The 20,515-nt window shown below is 40.5% G+C and overlaps 2 protein-coding genes and 10 non-coding genes across 12 annotated transcripts in view; 4 read left to right on the top strand and 8 right to left on the bottom strand.

Moving 5' to 3' along the window:
* LOC137491225 (uncharacterized) overlaps positions 1-20,515 on the top strand; it is a 481,743-nt gene that overhangs the window by 136,427 nt on the left and 324,801 nt on the right. The gene's annotated exons all lie outside the window — the stretch shown is intronic.
* LOC137490924 (uncharacterized) overlaps positions 1-20,515 on the bottom strand; it is a 671,652-nt gene that overhangs the window by 578,717 nt on the left and 72,420 nt on the right. The window lies entirely within an intron of this gene.
* Positions 8,094-8,166, bottom strand: trnar-acg (transfer RNA arginine (anticodon ACG)). Its single transcript has one exon. It is a non-coding gene; the product is annotated as a tRNA-Arg (tRNA).
* On the top strand, positions 8,464-8,535 carry trnae-cuc (transfer RNA glutamic acid (anticodon CUC)). The gene has a single exon. It is a non-coding gene; the product is annotated as a tRNA-Glu (tRNA).
* trnay-gua (transfer RNA tyrosine (anticodon GUA)) lies at positions 8,621-8,707 on the bottom strand. The gene is given in 2 exon segments: positions 8,621-8,656; positions 8,671-8,707. It is a non-coding gene; the product is annotated as a tRNA-Tyr (tRNA).
* Positions 8,796-8,867, bottom strand: trnae-uuc (transfer RNA glutamic acid (anticodon UUC)). The gene has a single exon. It is a non-coding gene; the product is annotated as a tRNA-Glu (tRNA).
* trnar-acg (transfer RNA arginine (anticodon ACG)) lies at positions 10,353-10,425 on the bottom strand. The gene has a single exon. It is a non-coding gene; the product is annotated as a tRNA-Arg (tRNA).
* trnae-cuc (transfer RNA glutamic acid (anticodon CUC)) lies at positions 10,723-10,794 on the top strand. The gene has a single exon. It is a non-coding gene; the product is annotated as a tRNA-Glu (tRNA).
* On the bottom strand, positions 10,880-10,966 carry trnay-gua (transfer RNA tyrosine (anticodon GUA)). Its single transcript is given in 2 exon segments — positions 10,880-10,915; positions 10,930-10,966. It is a non-coding gene; the product is annotated as a tRNA-Tyr (tRNA).
* Positions 11,055-11,126, bottom strand: trnae-uuc (transfer RNA glutamic acid (anticodon UUC)). The gene has a single exon. It is a non-coding gene; the product is annotated as a tRNA-Glu (tRNA).
* Positions 14,521-14,593, top strand: trnar-ucg (transfer RNA arginine (anticodon UCG)). Its single transcript has one exon. It is a non-coding gene; the product is annotated as a tRNA-Arg (tRNA).
* trnas-cga (transfer RNA serine (anticodon CGA)) lies at positions 16,564-16,645 on the bottom strand. The gene has a single exon. It is a non-coding gene; the product is annotated as a tRNA-Ser (tRNA).

Raw genomic sequence — 20,515 nt, 5'->3', positions numbered from 1 at the left:
GAACAATATTTTTGAAGTGTTGTTTCTGTCCGGTTTCAGGTCTCATCACAGTACAGAAACCGCATTCGTGAAAATAACCAATGATTTACTCTTAGCTGCTGACCAAGGGTGCATCTCGCTAATAGTTCTACTCGATCTTAGTGCGGTATTGACACCATTGACCACAATATCCTCATAAATTGCTTAAAGTCTACAGGTGTCCAGGGACAGGCTCTACAATGGTTTAAGTCATACTTAACTGACCGTTACCAGTTTGTGAATATTAAAGAGCATATTGTAGGTTAGACACCCCAGTGAGACAATGTGTGTAAGAGTAAAGTAAGAATTAGATTTTCTTTAAAATATACGTTAAAGTTTATTATTAAGCTGTTTGGAGTCCTTTTAAGTCACAGAAATTTACTTCCGTGTTTGAATCGCCAGACCGGAAGTGCAACGGATCAGTGAGTTTGCGCATATAAACACTATGAAGACAACTGATCGTGGTGCGCATTTGGTTGCCGAGAAAAGATATTCTGAGAGACTCACACAAACGACAGACCACAGCCATACAATTATAAGCCTGTGGACAGACCAGCAGACAGAACAGCAGTCAGAGAAGTGTAATTTAACTCTTTTGTGAGGGAGAATAGAGCAGGTTTATGGTGAGGGCAGTGTTGGCTTACAGAGAGATATGTAAGATAACAAAATCTTATCTGGCAACAGCAAAGCTAGTATTGATCATCTATAAGTATTAATACTTACTAGTACAGAAACTAATGAGCATTTAACACAGTTATGCCACATTAACACTATTTTTAATAGTAGATAAGTGAATACAAAACACAAATAACACAGAACGTCTGGAATAATGCAGAAACATGTAAACAAGGTACTGGAAAATCTTTTTTTATTTTTCAAATGGTTTTCAGAGCTTCTGTATTAAAATAAAAACAACATCAAATATTAAAACAATTAAAATACGTTTTTAAATATGTCTTTTTGTCATTCTTTCATTGGGTATAAGATTATCTGTATCAGATCCCATTTAGACAACAATCCATAAAAAGACAAGTACAGTTGTTATAGTATAAAATATTTACAAAGATTTGATCAACAGATCTGATCTGCATTTATGATTAAATAAACCTCAACCCTAATTCAAGTTCAAATTCTAAATGCAACTCAAGTTCAAGTTTTATTTATATAGCACAAAATCATAAGCAGTGTTAATACCCAGAATTTTTACTCTTTATATATGCATAAGTATCTGTGTGAGTGTGTGTATACTGAAAGAAAAATATATCATCTGACCCATTTAAAAGTAAACCTAAAATAATTTTTCAGTAAGTTGGCCAACGTTTATGTGGGTACCACACCATCATGTCTTTAATGTGTGTTAAATTGTGAATGCTGTGTAAAAAGATGCCGACAGCTTCATCCTTTTAAACCCGCTGGAAGGATCTAGAAAGGAGAGCAAATGTAGTGGCCACTTCTGCATTCTCGTCGAGCCTGTGAAGACCTCCAGTAGTCCACCGTCAGACACGCAGTGAGGGCTGATGCATATATTCTGGGGAAATAATGCAAAAGTTGAAATCATGTTTATTAATAATGTATATTTTAAAATTCACCATATGATTTTTAATATAACACAATACAGAAAACCCAACCACATTTGCAGACCCCTGGATAGTGAACTGCAAACCATCTCACATATACAGTAGACTGTACCCATTATAAGTTGAGCATGTAAGAACAAACTTCAATTTTTTGAATGTTATTTGTTTTTCTTCTACAAGATGAATATTCCTCATATGTGAATAAAAAGTGCCTTTCCTCATTGACAGGACGGAAATTTTTTTACTCTCCCTCAAGTGGTTTCAAACCTTATTGACTTTCTTCTGTTGATCACAAACCAAGATATTTTGAAGAACGCTAAAAATCTTTAACCATTGACTTCTATAGTGGGAAAAACAGATATGGAAGTCAATGGTTACACGTTTCCAATATTAAAAAAAAAAAAAAAAGTCAAAGATAGTGTGAGTTTACCTGCCTGCATTATATAGAAATATAGTAGTAATTCTTTGCCCTTCTAGTTTTTGTTATCAAATAATACCATGCACAAATAATTCACGATAGGGGTCATAATATTTTACCCGATGAACGAGGTGAATGTCTGAGGTAAAATTGGTTTTATATTCACACATTCTGACTTTCTCCCTAATAATATAATTTCAGAAGAGTATTATTTGCTAATCCCTAATATCATGTTAGCAGCCAATGACTATCAAAGTACAACATTGTTCACTGTCAGTTTAATAGTGCTAATGTGGTTTTTAAGTCATTTACGTGTGATTTTAGTCATTATAATAAAAGTACTATGGTAAACAATACTGAGAGTGTGTCACACAAGCTGTCACTAAACAAGTGTGCGAATATAAAATCCACTTTACCTTAGTTGAGGTTACTCTGTGAGCCAAAGTGAAGCACAGTTGACCGAGAGGCCAGTGGAGAGAAAGCCTTTAGCTCCGGGTCATAATCTGTCTCCCAAAGTCTAATAAACACACCACAAAGCAAACAAAGTCACAACGCTGTAACTATACAAGACATTTATTATATTAGCAAACTGATGCTACTAGCCGTCTTATCATATGTGTACATTTTTACACGCTTTAAAAAGTATATTTAATATGCTTAACAATACAAGCTAGCAGCTGTGCTATCGGCTACTCCAAAGTAAACACATCACGTTGCTTCAAATTACTCAAAGAATAATGCTTACGGACTTGAAAGTTGACAAACATAAACGAAAAACGAGTTGTCTTACCGTGTACATGTCCGACTGATCCAGGAGTGTTTCTCGCCGTTCGCGTCAGCTATCACTCTTATCGGATTCATCCCATTTCACGAACCAAAATAGCAAGAGGAAACTTGTGGACTTGATCTGTTGACAGGCTAGAGTTTGTGCAGTTTTCATAAACGCAATAATATACCACGATGATGATAAATTACGCCAAAACTAACAACCAGTTCTGCTATTAGCTCCTCTGCCCCACTGTAAACAGTGCGCGTCTGTCAGATAAGTCCCTGCACTGACGTCACCGGGGTGGTTAGAAAGAAAAGCGGAAGAGGGAAAACAGACACATTTTCTTTCAAATTTGTGCCCTTGCACTTCGTAAAACATTTTAATATGGTATTTTATGGTATTATAGAGTATTTTCACAACGATTCTACCTTTTTTTAAAACAGTTTTTTACCTACAATATGCTCTTTAACCTTATGGTTTTGTTTTGCATTACTTATATCATGTAGTTAAAGTGTTGTTGTGATTATATCCTAAGTTCTTTATCTTCATTAGTATCCCTAAACATTTGTTGGTTGCATTGATTGATTGTTGTATGAGTTACATTTTATAATAAATCATTTGCATTCAGGTTATTTTGTTGGCTCATCTCTCTTTTGTGCTGCGACTCAAACAAGCGGGTCATAACACTTCGTAAAATGTGTCCGGTTGTATCCGAGATCTTGTCCTTTCAGTCATGACCATGGGTGACAGTAGGTACTTAGATTACCTTACGTCTCAGCTTCTTCACCACAACAGACAATCACATCAACTCCATTACCAGCTGGCAGCTAGCTCTCTGCAACTCTCACATGGCTGCCCACTGAAGCTAAGCAGGGTCAGTACCTGGATGGGAGACCACATGGGAAAGCTAGGTTGCTGCTGGAAGTGGTGTTAGTGAGGCCAGCAGGGGTCCTAATGCCCCAGTATAGTGCTCAGTGAGGTTAAACCAAGGTTGTTAGGTGGTCCCAGGATGTCCTTCGAAAAGAGTAGGCTTCTGCCCATCATGGGCTCCTAACCATCCCCATATTCAATTGGCTTCATCTCTGTCTCCTCTCCACCAATCAGCTGGTGTGTCATCCAGGTGGAGTGAAGTGGTGGAGGAGATCCCCCATTGTGCATTGAGTGCCCAGAAAAGCGCTATATAAATGTAAGGAATTATTACTGCTGCCACTGCACTGATCCATCTTTTAATCTCATATTACATTCCTCATGGCAAAAAAAATCAGATACTCCATTTGGGGTAAGGACTCTCTGCCAAAGTGGAGGTGGCCACTGTTTTCCATTCAAGCATTATGGTTTCTGACTTAGAGGTGCTGTTTCTTTCCCTGCCATGTCACACTAAGCAGCAAACTGTCCCACTGCATGCTGAAGGTCCATGTCCAAAGTACCAGCGGGGTCTTAAAAGCATTAAGAAAAGTCTTAAATTTGATAATCTCAAATTAAGGCCTTAAAGCCTTCAATTTGGTATATAACTTCTTGAATTTTGTTACAAAGGTCTTAATTTTATGCATTTATTTTTGCCTTTCCTAGGATTAAGTTCGGACCGTAACAAAATGAACTGTTACTAATGTAGGCTATTTTAAAATTAATGCAGCGTAACGTTGAGTGCACCTCTAGCTCCACGTCATAGCAGAAATCGCGAAAGTGTGCGCACCCATCATATGGTTACTTGAGGTGAGGTACAGAACAAGATAGTCACTAGCCCAGTTTGTCGGCTAAAATGGGAAAGTGTCGCTGTGGCCAAGGAATCCGAATTGAGTTTGGGTTAAGCCTGTGCCAGGAAATGACCGCGACGCCTACTGCTGTTGATGCCGGAAATCTTTTAAGCTAACGTTAGAGACAGTGGATGTTACGGCCCTGGACTCCCATATGGGGGGTTGCCAAACACACCGTGTGTATTACTGCTTGTCAGCGCCAACCACCTATTGTGCAGTTCTGTGCACCGGAGGCCTCTTCGGTTACTGAAACAGCTTTACCGATCAATAACAAAGAAGTTTCTACATTAGAAGAATGACATTTTCTTCTTCTTCCTGTTTTACGGTGGTCGAAAACAAAGTTTTTGATGCATTACTGCCACCTCTTGCTCTGGTTGGTGATGTAGCCAAACAATCATTGGGCTGACACGAGAAACTTGCTTGATTAAAAGATGACAGAGAGATTAGATTAGGGTGTAATTCATTAATGAAAAGTTGTAAAAATATATACAATATAATGCTTATTGCAGAGTATTTCCCTTTACTATAAATAACTATGGTATTTTATTTGTGTAACACCTGGTTTTATTGGATTTTTTTTTTGTTTTTTTTTGTTATATAACATAATTTGTTTCTGTTTGGTACAACATAATATTTACAGTAAATAACTGAACTAAATCACTTTTCATTGACAGTTTTATTGATCACTAAGATATGATTGACTTGGATTTAAGTTGCTTCGATTTAAATATGAATATTGTAAAATTAGCTTGGGTGTAGCTACACTAGTTTTGCCAAGGAGTTTTTAGCTTAGCTTGCTACATTTCCAAGAGGTAAGCTTTTAGTCTAGTTAAGCTGGCAATCTGGCTTTAAGAAAGGCCATTCAACTGAGACTGCCCTGCTCTCGGTCGTGGAGGATCTCAGACTGGCTAAAGCAGACTCTAAATCATCAGTCCTCATCTTGCTGGATTTGTCAGCTGCTTTTGAGACTGTAAACCACCAGATCCTGGTATCTACGCTTGAGTCACTGGGCATTGCGGGCACTGTTATACAATGGTTCAGATCGTGCCTCTCTGACAGGTCATTCAGGATGTCTTGGAGGGGAGAGGTGTCCAACCTACAGCATCTAAACAGTGGGGTATCTCAAGGCTCTGTTCTTGGGCCACTTCTCTTCTCCATCTACAAAACATCTTAAGGACCAGTCATCCAGAAACATGGATTTTCCTACCACTGCTATGCTGATGATACCCAGCTATGCCTTTCATTTCACCCTGATGATTCCTCGGTTCCAGCTCGCATTTTCAGCCACCCACCTGAATGTTTGGCCACAAAATACACCAAACTGGATTTCAAAGAATCCCAGCAGATGTTTTCTGTTAATCACATCTCCATGGTGCTCATTTAAGTTTCTTTGGTCTTGTCCAGTACTGCCTCTGGGAACAGTTTTCTGTATGACTTTCCTTTGTTAGCTTCCTTTACTTTTGTTGCCTCTATCTGTCAGATTCAGGCTGCCATCAATAAAATAATTACATCATTAATAACAATGTTTGTCCTAGTTGAGACAGTGAATAAGTGAAATTTTATTTTATCTCTTTTGTAATGTAATAATGTACATGTAACGTAAATTTTTTTGAAGACAACATTTTCACTTCCAAAAAGAAAATATTTTCTACATTTTGAAAACTACTGTTTTATTACATGTAAAAGCAGTGCATTCAAACTATTACTTTTGTATAACATGTCTTTATTGAGTATTGAACCCAAAACTTACCCTAGACAGGCTTAGGGAAAAAAATATAAAAATAAATAAATAATTAAAAAATGCAAAAAAATAAAATAATAAATTACACATATACATATACACATAAAAATATAATAAATAAAAATAAAATCAAGCACCAATTAACATCCCACAACTTCAGACATCCGAAGCTTCTTCAATATCTCCGTTTTTTACAAAGTTCAAAAACAATTCCCAGATGTCACAAAATTCAGAGGATTTTTTCCTTATTATATATGTGAGCTTTTCAAGAGCCAAGCATGTTATAAGGTTTCTCAACCAAAATCCAATGGAGGGGCGATTAACTTTTTTCCAGCATAAAGCAATACAACGCCTTGCTTGTATTAAACATAAATCAATCAATTTTCTTTCTTTAGTAGACAAGGCACAACTGTATTCAAACATATTCAATATATCAAGCTATTACTTTTAATTGAAGTTACTTATATTTTAGTCTGTTACTAAATTTAATCTATGTCTGTGAAATAGAAAATTAAAGATTATTAATGTTAACTTTGTTACTGGATTATAATTAGGGATGAATTAATGCGTGTGCATTATTATATTATTGGTTTATTATTGAAGATGCATTAATGTGTGACCCTTATATTATCGCTTTATTATTAGTGATGAATTAATGTGTGAGCATTATTCTATTATTGGTTTATTATTAGTGATGCATTCATGCGTGATCCATATTGTTTTTTTGCTTTGTGATTGATTTATTAGATTAGTTTATGATTAGTGATGTAGTCATATGTGAGCGTTATTATAATATTTGTTTATAATCAGTGACTGATGAAATGAGCCTTATAATTATTATAAGTGAGTGATTCATTGATGTGTTAGAATAATGCACGGGCATTATTGTAACTATGGTAGTAAATAATAATATAAAGTGTTGTAATGTACAATAACTGCATTAAAATGTTTGTAGTAAAACTTTAAAGAGTGCTTGGTTGGCTAAGTTAATCTTACCAAATAATGTTATACAACATCTATAACAATCATATAATAATCGTGTTGTAGTAATTAATGTTACTGTAATGGTTATTCATTTAAACCAACTTGTTATAAAAATACTTAGTTTGCAATTGTTTTCCGAATTAATCTGCAACGAATTCTGTTATTACAGTACAAATCTTGAATGGTATAAGGGCTCTGATTGGCCATAGCGTTCATTGTAACTCGGAACATGATTGGCTGCCGTAACCAAGAATAGGGTGAATCTTGATTCCAGCTCGGGACGTGATTGGCCAGCGTAACCATGAATTAGAAAAAAATCTTGGTTCCAACTCGGAACGTGATTGGCCGGTGTAGCCAAGAATAACCACGACTTACAGGTGCCAGTATGCGCCACTGGCCCAGTCTGCACTGTGTGGCATATTTGCTGACATATAACAGAGACTGAAACATTGCTCACACTTGTCTGAGGTGGTCATTTTGACTGCAATCTTGTTTTAGGTTGGCACTTTGTTTTTGAATATTGTCTGCTTTTCGAATGCTTATCTGTGCTGCAGTAGAACGCCTTAGCCTCACAGCAAACATTTTGGTCTACAAGCTGTCACTGCCGTCTTCCCAGGAGAGTGGCTGTACTGGTTTCTTCTGGAAGTCCTAAGGGATGTACGGGACCAAGACATGAGAGCAGTTGGGGCAGCCTTTGAACCCAGGAGAGCACCCCACAGGCTCTGTGCTGGTGGCCCCAGAAACTCGATTCACTCCAGAGTAGAACCGAACAACTCCGGCAGGGGCAAACCGCGACCGCACTGCACTGAGAGCAACGCAAAATGGTCCTGAACGAGCCAGCCAGGAGTCGAACCTAGAATCTTCTGATCCGTAGTCAGACGCGTTATCCATTGCGCCACTGGCCCAGTCCGCGTCAGCAGTGCTCAGTAGCATGCTGATTGGAAAGAGGACACGGCTCGGTGAACATGGAGTTCCTTCAACGCATGCTGTGCTTTGTTGTCATGGCAAGTTGTGGTGTCGATAGGATGCTCTTACACCGAGCATGTGACAGTCCCTCCCAAGAAGAACTGTGATCCAGGCTCTGAGACTTTCTCTTCCCCAGGAGGAGGTTGCAAAGGTTAGAGTTATTTTTGTCAGAGCAGCTGCAGCACACCTGGGTGGAGGCCCACAGCTAGACTTGAGGGCAACCTTCAGCCAGACCTTCCCTGGTGGTCTAGTGGTTAGGATTCGGCGCTCTCACCGCAGCGGCCCGGGTTCGATTCCCGGTCAGGGAACTTCCTTTTCACCTCCATGCTGAACTTTGAACAGTGGTGAACTCACTTGGCGAAGGCAAGAAAGCGGCTCTGAGCGCAAAAGATGTCCTTCGAGCCGGAGTCGAACCAGCGACCTAAGGATTGCCATCATCCCACCTACAGTCCTCCGCTCTACCAACTGAGCTATCGAAGGCGTACGGGGCAGCTTCACAACCACATCCTATAAGGTAGCTGCAGTCCGACCGCTGGCCAAAAAGGACAGAAGCAAAAGCACTCAAGCCTTCCCATACCGGGAGTCGAACCCGGGCCGCCTGGGTGAAAACCAGGAATCCTAACCGCTAGACCATATGGGAACTGCCACTTTGAAACGCCAGTCTTGGCACAAACTCCAGTTCATTCTGATCGCTGGCACGTCCCTGCTCCGCTTGCACAAGTGCCACTCATACACTTACGCACTCTCTCATACACAGTTTCTTGGTTTCCGTAACCGAGAACCTTCTGATCCGTAGTCATAAGCGCTAACCTTTGTGCCGCCGTCACTCTGTTCAGCACCTTGTTAGCACATTGCTTGGAGCAAGGACAAGGCTCTGTCAACCCGGAGTTCCTTCACCACACATTCTGCTTTGTTTTTATGGCAAGACGTTGTGTGGATGGGATGCTCTTACAGGATTCCTGACAGTCCCTCCAAAGAAGAGCTGAGATCCAGGGTCGGAGACTCTCTCCTCTCCAAGAGGAGGTTAAAAGCAATGGTTTCTTTTGTGTCTGTGTGTCAGAGCGCTTAGGTGTTGCTGCAGCTCAGAGACCTACAAGTGGAGGAGATTACACTGCAAGTTGCCTGGATGACCTCTAAGTGGTAGGCACTTATGCCGCACGTAGGCTGGGTTTGCGATTGATGTAGCTGTAGTAGACATTCACAAAAATAAAAATAAAAATATATATAAACTGCTTACTCTGAGGTTGTGTTTAGGGTTGGGGTAGGAGTAAAAATGAATAAAACACAGCAGGTTACCGTGAGGTTGAGCCTAGGGCTGGGGTAGGTGTGATTTTAATAAACTGCGATAGGTTGTATTCTGTGCCATGTTTGAGACATTGAATCAATGAAACCCACATGGAGGTTTGTTACTGTGAGGTTGGGTTAAGAGTTGGGGTAGGTTGGGAGGTTGATAAAACACAGCAGGAAACTGTGAGGTTGGGTTAAGGATTGGGGTAGGTTTGACATTCAAACATAACTGGTTGGGCGCAGTGTCTTGTACCAGACATTAAATGAATGAAAACTCCAGGAGGTTTTAACAGCCCATTTGGAGCTCAAGTCTCACCCGCTTGGAGCTGACCAGGCCATTTGGAGCAGGCTCCGATTTCTATTTATACCTTTCTCAGTCAGGTAACTTCCTTTTCAGTAGTATGAGCGTCTGCACTGTGTGGCATATTTGCCGACATATAACAGAGACGGAAACATTGCTCACACTTGTCTGAGGTGGTCATTTTGACTGCAATCTTGTTTTAGGCTGGCACTTTGTTTTTGAATATTGTCTGCTTTTCGAATGCGTATCTGTGCTGCAGTAGCACGCCTTAGCCTCACAGCAAACATTTTGGTCTACAAGCTGTCACTGCCGTCTTCCCAGGAGAGTGGCTGTACTGGTTTCTTCTGGAAGTCCTGAGGGATGTACGGAACCAAGACATGAGAGCAGCTGGGGCAGCCTTTGAACCCAGGAGAGCACCCCACAGGCTCTGTGCTGGCGGCCCCAGAAACTCGATTCACTCCAGAGTAGAACCGAACAACTCCGGCAGGGGCAAACCGCGACCGCACTGCACTGAGAGCAACGCAAAAAGATCCTGAACGAGCCAGCCAGGAGTCGAACCTAGAATCTTCTGATCCGTAGTCAGACGCGTTATCCATTGCGCCACTGGCCCAGTCCGCGTCAGCAGTGCTCAGTAGCATGCTGATTGGAAAGAGGACACGGCTCGGTGAACACGGAGTTCCTTCAACGCATGCTGTGCTTTGTTGTCATGGCAAGTTGTGGTGTCGATAGGATGCTCTTACACCGAGCATGTGACAGTCCCTCCCAAGAAGAACTGTGATCCAGGCTCTGAGACTTTCTCTTTCCCAGGAGGAGGTTGCAAAGGTTAGAGTTATTTTTGTCAGAGCAGCTGCAGCACACCTGGGTGGAGGCCCACAGCTAGACTTGAGGGCAACCTTCAGCCAGACCTTCCCTGGTGGTCTAGTGGTTAGGATTCGGCGCTCTCACCGCCGCGGCCCGGGTTCGATTCCCGGTCAGGGAACTTCCTTTTCACCTCCATGCTGAACTTTGAGCAGTGGTGAACTCACTTGGCGAAGGCAAGAAAGCGGCTCTGAGCGCAAAAGATGTCCTTCGAGCCGGAGTCGAACCAGCGACCTAAGGATTGCCATCATCCCACCTACAGTCCTCCGCTCTACCAACTGAGCTATCGAAGGCATACGGGGCAGCTTCACAACTACATCCTATAAGGTAGCTGCAGTCCGACCGCTGGCCAAAAAGGACAGAAGCAAAAGCACTCAAGCCTTCCCATACCGGGAGTCGAACCCGGGCCGCCTGGGTGAAAACCAGGAATCCTAACCGCTAGACCATATGGGAACTGCCACTTTGAAACGCCAGTCTTGGCACAAACTCCAGTTCATTCTGATCGCTGGCACGTCCCTGCTCCGCTTGCACAAGTGCCACTCATACACTTACGCACTCTCTCATACACAGTTTCTTGGTTTCCGTAACCGAGAACCTTCTGATCCGTAGTCATAAGCGCTAACCTTTGTGCCGCCGTCACTCTGTTCAGCACCTTGTTAGCACATTGCTTGGAGCAAGGACAAGGCTCTGTCAACCCGGAGTTCCTTCACCACACATTCTGCTTTGTTTTTATGGCAAGACGTTGTGTGGATGGGATGCTCTTACAGGATTCCTGACAGTCCCTCCAAAGAAGAGCTGAGATCCAGGGTCGGAGACTCTCTCCTCTCCAAGAGGAGGTTAAAAGCAATGGTTTCTTTTGTGTCTGTGTGTCAGAGCGCTTAGGTGTTGCTGCAGCTCAGAGACCTACAAGTGGAGGAGATTACACTGCAAGTTGCCTGGATGACCTCTAAGTGGTAGGCACTTATGCCGCACGTAGGCTGGGTTTGCGATTGATGTAGCTGTAGTAGACATTCACAAAAATAAAAAAAATATATATAAACTGCTTACTCTGAGGTTGTGTTTAGGGTTGGGGTAGGAGTAAAATTGAATAAAACACAGCAGGTTACCGTGAGGTTGAGCCTAGGGCTGGGGTAGGTGTGATTTTAATAAACTGCGATAGGTTGTATTCTGTGCCATGTATGAGACATTGAATCAATGAAACCCACATGGAGGTTTGTTACTGTGAGGTTGGGTTAAGAGTTGGGGTAGGTTGGGAGGTTGATAAAACACAGCAGGAAACTGTGAGGTTGGGTTAAGGATTGGGGTAGGTTTGACATTCAAACATAACTGGTTGGGCGCAGTGTCTTGTACCAGACATTAAATGAATGAAAACTCCAGGAGGTTTTTACAGCCCATTTGGAGCTCAAGTCTCACCCGCTTGGAGCTGACCAGGCCATTTGGAGCAGGCTCCGATTTCTATTTATACCTTTCTCAGTCAGGTAACTTCCTTTTCAGTAGTATGAGCGTCTGCACTGTGTGGCATATTTGCAGACATATAGCAGAGACCGAAACATTGCTCACACTTGTCTGAGGTGGTCATTTTGACTGCAATCTTGTTTTAGGTTGTCACTTTGTTTTTGAATCTTGTCGGCTTTCCGAATGTGTATCTGTGCTGCAGTAGAACGCCTTAGCCTCACAGCAAACATTTTGGTCTACAAGCTGTCACTGCTGTCTTCCCAGAAGAGTGGCTGTACTGGTTTCTTCTGGAATTCCTGAGGGATGTACGGGACCAAGACATGAGAGCAGTTGGGGCAGACTTTGAACCCAGGGGAGCACCCCACAGGCTCTGTGCTGGCAGCCCCAGAAACTTGATCCACTCCAAAGTAGAACCAAACAACTCTGGCAGGGGCAAACTGCAACTGCAGTGCACTGACTGAGAGCAATGCAATAAATCCTGAACGAGCCAGCCAAATGTCGAATCTAGAATCTTCTGATCCGTTGTCAGACATGTTATCCATTGCGCCACTGGCACACACTGTGCAAGGAGTGCTCAGTAGCATGCTGTTTGGAAAGAGCACATGGCCCGGTAAACATGGAGTTCCTTCAACGCATGCTGTGCTTTGTTGTCATGGCAAGTTGTGGTGTCGATAGGATGCTTTTACACAGAGCATGTGACAGTCCCTCCGTAGAAGAACTTTGAACCAGGCTCTGAGACTTTCTCTTCTATAGGAGGAGGTTGCAAACATTAGAGTTATTTTTGTCAGAGCAGCTGCAGCACACCTGGGTGGAGGCCCACAGCTAGGCTAGAGGGCAACCTTTAGCCAGGCCTTCCCTGGTGGTCTTGTGGTTAGGACTTAGTGCTCTTACCGCTGTGCCCTGGGTTCAATTCCTGGTCAGGGAGCTTCCTTTTCACCTCTATGATAAACTTTGAGCAGTGTTGCCGATGATCTCTTCACGAAAGCAGCTCTGAATGCAAAAGATGTCCTTCGAGCCGCACTGTAAGACGTAATAAGACACACTCTGGCACAGACATCAAGTCTGCACGCTGGAATACACACTATTATCTCATGGTTAAGACGCAGCTTCAAAATTTAGTTTCAAACCGGAAGTACAAATTTGCTTGAAATAACGCAAAAACAACCAATTTACACTTTTTAGTGAAATATTTGTGTCCTAATAGTGTTTTTAGCAGTGTGGGACACATATATGACTGTCAACAGCTCAAAAATGTGTTTTGGAGTTTCGTGACCCTTTAAGGTACAAATACACACATGAAAATCTTACTTTGTTTTTCTTTTAACTAAGTATATTTTTATATGTTTTGTTGTTTTGTCTCAAATTATTTTATGTAGGACACAAATGCCTCAAATGCAGCTTTAACATCATTGGAATAAATTATATTTTAACATATTCAACTGGAAAAGCTAACATATTAAAAAGGAATAATTATTTACAAGGTTACTTTTATATCTGCATTTTTATAAACTAAAGCAGTTTTGTCCCAAACCTTTGAAAAATAGTCCATGTTGTCTTTATATTTTTAGATGTTTCATTTATTACAGATTTTAGTTTATTCTTTCAAAATATGTAATTATGCTGTTGAAGTGATATTGTGCTATTTTGCTACATAGTAGAAGTGAACTAGTTTTGTTTTGTGTTAAAGCCACAATGGCCCTGTATAAAAGTGCTTTACTGGGACCTTATAGGCACATTTTGTGCCTGGACTCAACTTAGTATTAGTGGGACCTAACTATTTTGTTAATTACTAAATGCCCACAGAGCATGCTCATAGGACTTACTTCTGACTCAGATAGTATACCTATACTTCGCCCATTGTGGCTATATACACTCCACTTTGTGTGGACTTGCTATGGGCCCAAAGTGAACTTCTGTTTCGAGTGGGCCAACCCACAGTTTGGTCTAGCGACATTGTATATGTTTTTGGTATAGACATGTTTCTTTGGAAATTTGTGCAGTAATACTGTACACTCAAGTACATGAAGGTGAGCTTTAGCAAACAGCATAATACATTCAAAACTATTGTATAAAAATAGCATATCTTATTAAAAAAAAGCATATCTTAATTAAGATATAAATTGGATCTCATTGAAATACTGTAGAAATTATCCAAAAGGATTTTTATGTATTGTACTATAAAACAATCCTATAGCAATGGTTCCAAAATATGATCAAAATTCTAATTGAATTCCTTCAAAGAAATCCTATAAGATGCTTCTTTTTTGTCTGTTTGGCAGTGCCACAAAAAATTCTGTGAAACCGGTCCAATCTACTTTTTGTTCATGTTGTTTTTTGTTATGTGTGTCAGCAACTCCCTGGATGCGTATTACAGTTCACAGGCAGTAATAACGGCCCAGTGGCCTAATGGATAAGGCACCAGCCTTCGAAGCTGGGGATTGTGGGTTCATGTCCCACCTGGGTTGTCTTTGATGCAGATCTTATTAAGTTGGCTATGCAGCACAATCCAGTGTGACCTTCAAAAAGCTAGGTTTATACCCTTAGGTCAAAAAGACATGACAATGGAAAACTCTTTAGAGAATCTGTTTTGTCATTAGGTGTACACACCAGATCGTCTGAATGCAATATGGTATAGGAATCCTAAAGTGCTGTTTCCTGAGTTATAAGAACTTCCTGAGCCATACAACAGATATGGCAAACGCTAGTATTGGCCCAGTGGCCTAATGGATAAGGAATCAGCCTTCAAAGCTAGGGATTGTGGGTTTAAGTGCCATTTGGGTTGTGTTTGTTGGGTTACATATAAATTGTATGGAAAAAATCCTGACATGTCTCCTCAAAGCTTATGCGTGATGATCTAAGGTCAATAGTTCGCTAGAGAGAGGGAGGGAGATCTTGACTTCAAGCACCCGGTGGCTTTCAAATAATGGTCTCATGTTAGGTGGATGATGATGAAATGCAAACAAGAAAATAGCTGCAGAAAGGTTGTGATTTCATGTTAATGAGAGTGGCCTCGTCTGGAATTTGAAACTCAAGACCAGTCTCAAACCACACCCCAGGACCAATGAAACACGAATGTGGATGATTACACAAAGAAAATGTTTGTCCATTAGTTGCAAACATCTTATTTGATAGAATGCGAACTGGCATCGAGATCCCAAAGTGCAGTTTTCCATGCGTTGGCATCTTGTTGAGGGCATACAAGAGCTACATGACAAAAACTTGGTAACATGGCCCAATGGCCTAAAGGATAGGGCATCAGCCTCTGAAATTGGGCGTTGTGGGTTCAAGTCCCATCTGGGTTGTCTTTGAAGGTCTTACTTCAAATTGGGAGCAATGTTTGTTGGATGAAACACAGTAGCTGTAAAAACCTCCTGGAGATGTGTTTGCGTGTCATTAACTTCCTTCATTGTCATCCTTATTACAACGATCCATAAACAAATCTAACAACAGAATCATTGCCGCTACTTTCTTTCAAATCAACTCTCTTTTATTGTCACATCATCAGCAGCACGTGTGCTATGATGAGTAAAAAGCTTAGGTGCTGGCTCCAGACAGCACAAAATACAGAGTAATACAGTGCAAAATAAAGACAGTGCAAATACAACAACAATGTGAAATTGACAGCGATGTGTACAATGAATAGGTGTCCATATAGTTGTAGGCAGTGTTGCTTCAAGTATGGATTGGTTAAAGTGCAGTGCATGCTACATATTGATGGTGTGCAGTGAGGGTACTGCCATGTCCTCATGCCTAGTATACGTGTTGTGCATCCAGATGAAACGGCATAAGCTGTGGCTCCACAAAAAGAGTTTTACACGCCTGAGCAGGGACTTGAACCCTGGACCCTCAGATTAAAAGTCTCAACACAACACAATAGTTTGGCCTCATGTCATGTAGGAGACATTAAATAGATCAATGACAACTGCAGAAGGTATTTCTGTTGTTGTGGAAATGAATGGACACTTAACAATTGAAAAGATTCCTTCCATGCCTTAGAAGCGTGACTTGATCAGTACTTATCTACACAGCATGCTGGCATCAAAGATCCTATTTCTCTTATATCATATCCCTAGTCTTCCACACTTTAGGAAACGTAAACATTCAGGACGTGCCATTAGCACAGCCTGCACTAAAAGGAGGTTGGAGATTACGGATGGCAACACAGAGTGCAATGCCAATGTCACCTTGAAAAACCTGCCGTGACCCGGAGTTGCTGCGGCCACAACGCAGAGTACTAACCACTATACGATCACGACGAGCTACGAGAAAGCCACTGGCCCTTCACTCTCTGTCATATGTCTTTAAAAATTGAATAGCATGCGCTGCCATTTTATTTTTGGTGCTTTTCCCTTCCAGCACAACCCTTTTCCCAAGAAACAATGGAGTTGCAAACAATCATGGAATGTCACAAACTAAATCCTGCGCACTGCCTGGACGTAGTCGGCAGGGTTCAAACCTGCGCGAGGAGACCCCAATGGATTTCAAGTCTATCACCTTAACCACTCGGCCACGACTACAAGACTTCTTGGACTGCCATGTCCTCATGTCTAATACACTTGTTGTGCATGCAGATAAATCTTTCAGCAAGCGACAGCTCAACGGCATAAGCTGTGGCTCCACAAAAAGAGCCTTACACGCCCAAACAGGGACTTGAACCCTGGACCCTCACATTAAAAGCGTGATGCTCTACCGACTGAGCTATCCAGGCTCCATGGCTTGGCTTTACAAGCAGGCAAAGTGTAGGGTTGTGGTGGGCGCAGACCTTTACGGCACACAAAAGTTTACCTTGAGGTGGGGTTTAGGTTTATGGGTGGTGTAGATGTTGCTAAAACACAACAGTTTACTGTGAGGTTTGGATTAATGGTTGTTGTAGGTGTAGACATCAGGGGGGTATTCCAGAAAGCTGGGTAAACATACCATCTGCTAAACCCTGAACTCTCGGTTGATTTACCCAAAACCTGCTTACCGCGAGTATGTTGGTTCCAAAACAGGTGATAAGAGTTAGTTAAATCAACCTCCTGAAGATAACCGCGGGTTAATGCACGTGCACGGCACACACCTGAAGGCATTTTCAGTAGATCGCCGAATTCACGAGTCACCATAGAAAGTCACGGTGAGAAAAAAGGCAACGCAGAGGCGAAGCTGGAGGTTTTAATCACAGAGATTACACATTTGCTTCAACGAAAGAAAGAAATATAGAATAAGAAAAAGATAAGAAAAGAAAAAATAAATAATAAGAAAGTTTGTTAGTTCATTAAATTACACGTGGCACCCTCCATTTTATTCATTGTAATGAACAATTAAACTTCTCTTTAACATCCTTTTGAGTATGTTGTGTAACCATTCATGCATTTATTTTTCTTGCCATTAATTTCTTAAGGCCACAATATGTGTATTGACTAATAAGGCTTATAGAAATTGTAATCTTTCTGGAGCTAGAATTCTGTCCAAAGTCATTAAACACAGAAACATTCTCCTAAAAGGTAATATTTAATTACTGGAGCTCTTTATTTAACACTCTAGAATATTCTTTCTGTCATGCAGCTAATAGAAAGAGGCCTGTCTAACTGCTTTTTTTTTTGTCTAACTGCTAAGTTTTTGACTTAAACCACACACTCTGAAACACACACTGTTGTAAGTGATTGTTGTCAGGTAGCTTTAGGTTCTTTTTATGCTTTTTATTTTGCATGCAGACGAAGTTCCTTCTGTTTCAACTAACAAGCAGTGTAAGAATTTGTCTGCACTTTTCCATATTTGACTATTGCTCTTGGATCACAATATATATATATATATATATATATATATATATATATATATATATATATATATATATATATAGTAAGGGTGGAGCCGAACCCGAATACGGTATTCGGAAAGGCACGAATAGCGTGTTTTTACGAATACTTATTTTGAACAAATACTTGAAAAATTATTTGTATTCGGGAGCAAGAAAAACATTACATCAAAAAGCTGCGTTTCCTCCTGAGACCACAGTGCGTGAGTGAGAGCGAGAGAGAGAGAGAGAGAGAGAGAGAGGGCGGGGTGGAGGTAAAAGGTCTCTGGCACACGCTTCTCCACAGCAGCAGACGGAGAAGGCTCGGCTGAGCGAAAAAAAATGCTTCTCTGCATCACTATTTTGTACCTTAATTGGATTCCAGATGCAGTTTATAAACTTGTAGCGGAGTTTGTTCGGGATTTTCCATTACGCTGCATTTTTGAAGTTTGCAATCGGGTGCTCTGTTTACGCAACTTTAGCTCTGTTAGCGCGGTAATTTAGACAATAGACTGTTGACAGAGTAACGTTAACGTTCTTTTATAAAGGTTTAAACGATGCTTTTGCTGTTGTGTCGAATAGTATGCACTTATGGGAGTTATATGGTAACTTACGTCTAAATAACTGTCTTTTGCAGACAGCAAGATATATGCTATAGGCTAGTTAACCTTAGCATAGCTTCCCGTCACTTTTTATTAACTTGAAACTCCTCAAATACATTTGGGCACCATGAAAAAGAGTGAGACTGCTGCTGAGCCATTTCTTAGTCCTCCACCAGTAAAAAAAATAAAACTTCATGTTCTTTGTGGAAGCATTTTACAGTCAGTGGTGCTGCAGATAAAACAAAGTGATACTGTATAATGTGTGCAAAAGTGAAATCAGCAGAGGCAGAGATATTAAACATCTGTCAACATCTTCTATGCATAATCATTCATTTTCTTTTCGGCTTAGTCCCTTTATTAATCTGGGTTTGCCACGGTGGAATGAACCACCAATTTATCCAGCATATGTTTTACGCAGTGGCTGCCCTTCCAGCTGCTACCCAGCACTAGGAAACATCCATACACTCTCTTTCGCACACATACAATAGGGACAATTTAGCTTACCCAATTCACCTATATTGCATGTGTTTGGACTGTGGGGGAAACCGGAGCACCCGGAGGAAACCCACGCCAACATGGGGAGAACCCAGTCGAGGCTCGAACCAGCAACCTTCTTGCTGTGAGGCGACAGTGCTACTCACTGTGCCACCGCGCAACCTTCTATGTAATGTATTATCACATGCACTAAAAGCATCCTCTCCTGATACTGTCTGTGAATCCCCCACAAGCATCAATCCCCTCAATCAGCACAGCTATGTTCTGCTAAATCCTCCACAAGCACCAAACCATCAACACAGCCACATTCTGCCAGATGACAATAGCAGGGCTGTATCTTTTAGTATTATATAGAATACTTTTGTTCTGCCAGATCTCCCAGGCAGGGTTTTATTTAGATTTATTTAGCTAATTTTAGTTTTTGGAATTCTGTGCATTGGAACAAAGTTCTTTCAGAAGAAGAACAGTTTTTTTAAAAATATTATTTGTTTTTATTCTGTCTATTCAGTGTCCTTCAACAAGAACGGTGGTGGTGGGGTTCATAATATTTACAATGGTATTTTATTAGTTGTTGGTTTAACCATGGGTGAGATAATGGCTTCTATGTTATTTTCTTTTCAATGACATTTCTTGTCATATGTTCAAAAACAACAACCAATATTGCATATCTATAATTTATATAATGGGTATAATTAAACAATACTTTCACTATAACGTAAATTAGAAGTGTAATAGAAAAAAATATATATTTTTGCGCCATTTTGAATTTTACTCGAATACAAATACAAATACTTTTCCCCCTTAACAAATACAAATACAAATACCAGCTTCTCCACACATCCCTATATATATATATATATATATATATATATATATATATATATATATATATATATATATATATATATATATATATATATACTTTAAATTCTTAAGTAGCTGTATAAGGTCCATCTTCAAATATAAATAAAGTCACATGAGCATCACCTTAAGGTGAGAAATTTATATATATGTTACACGTTGAAAGATGCGTGTATAAAGCAGTGTAAAAAAATCATTCAATTTATTTCAGGAAATGAAGAAATGAACAGACCAAAATATTTGATTAAACAGTTTTTTGACAAATTATATTTCTCAGCACTCTTCCATCTCTTTTGTCTGCTTGGGTCACTGAGATTTCCTCTGGGTCAGGCTGCAGATAGCATGTCATCGTATAAGGCAGAAAAGGGGATCTTTTGTCCTCCAGCAAGTAACAATGTAGTGCCCAGTAATGATTCTATTGTATAATACAAATATAATAAGAATAAACATTGTGTAAAGCAACATTTGCTTTATTTATTTATTTATTTATTTTTTACTATATTTGTGTTATACAGCCTCAACATATACTGATGAGGTGGGGTCATCCCATATGTGTTGGTAGGATGAAGCAGTAATGAGTTTAATAGTTGAAACACCAAAAGATTGAGGACAGAAAATTAAGTTGTACCTGCACATTTATACTATGGACAGATTTC

Source organism: Danio rerio, chromosome 4 (genome assembly GCF_052040795.2).
Source record: "Danio rerio strain M-AB ecotype USA chromosome 4, GRCz13ab, whole genome shotgun sequence".
Classification (NCBI taxonomy): domain Eukaryota; kingdom Metazoa; phylum Chordata; class Actinopteri; order Cypriniformes; family Danionidae; genus Danio; species Danio rerio.
Note: the sequence above shows the minus strand (reverse complement) of the source record. Positions and strands in the feature narration are given on the sequence as shown.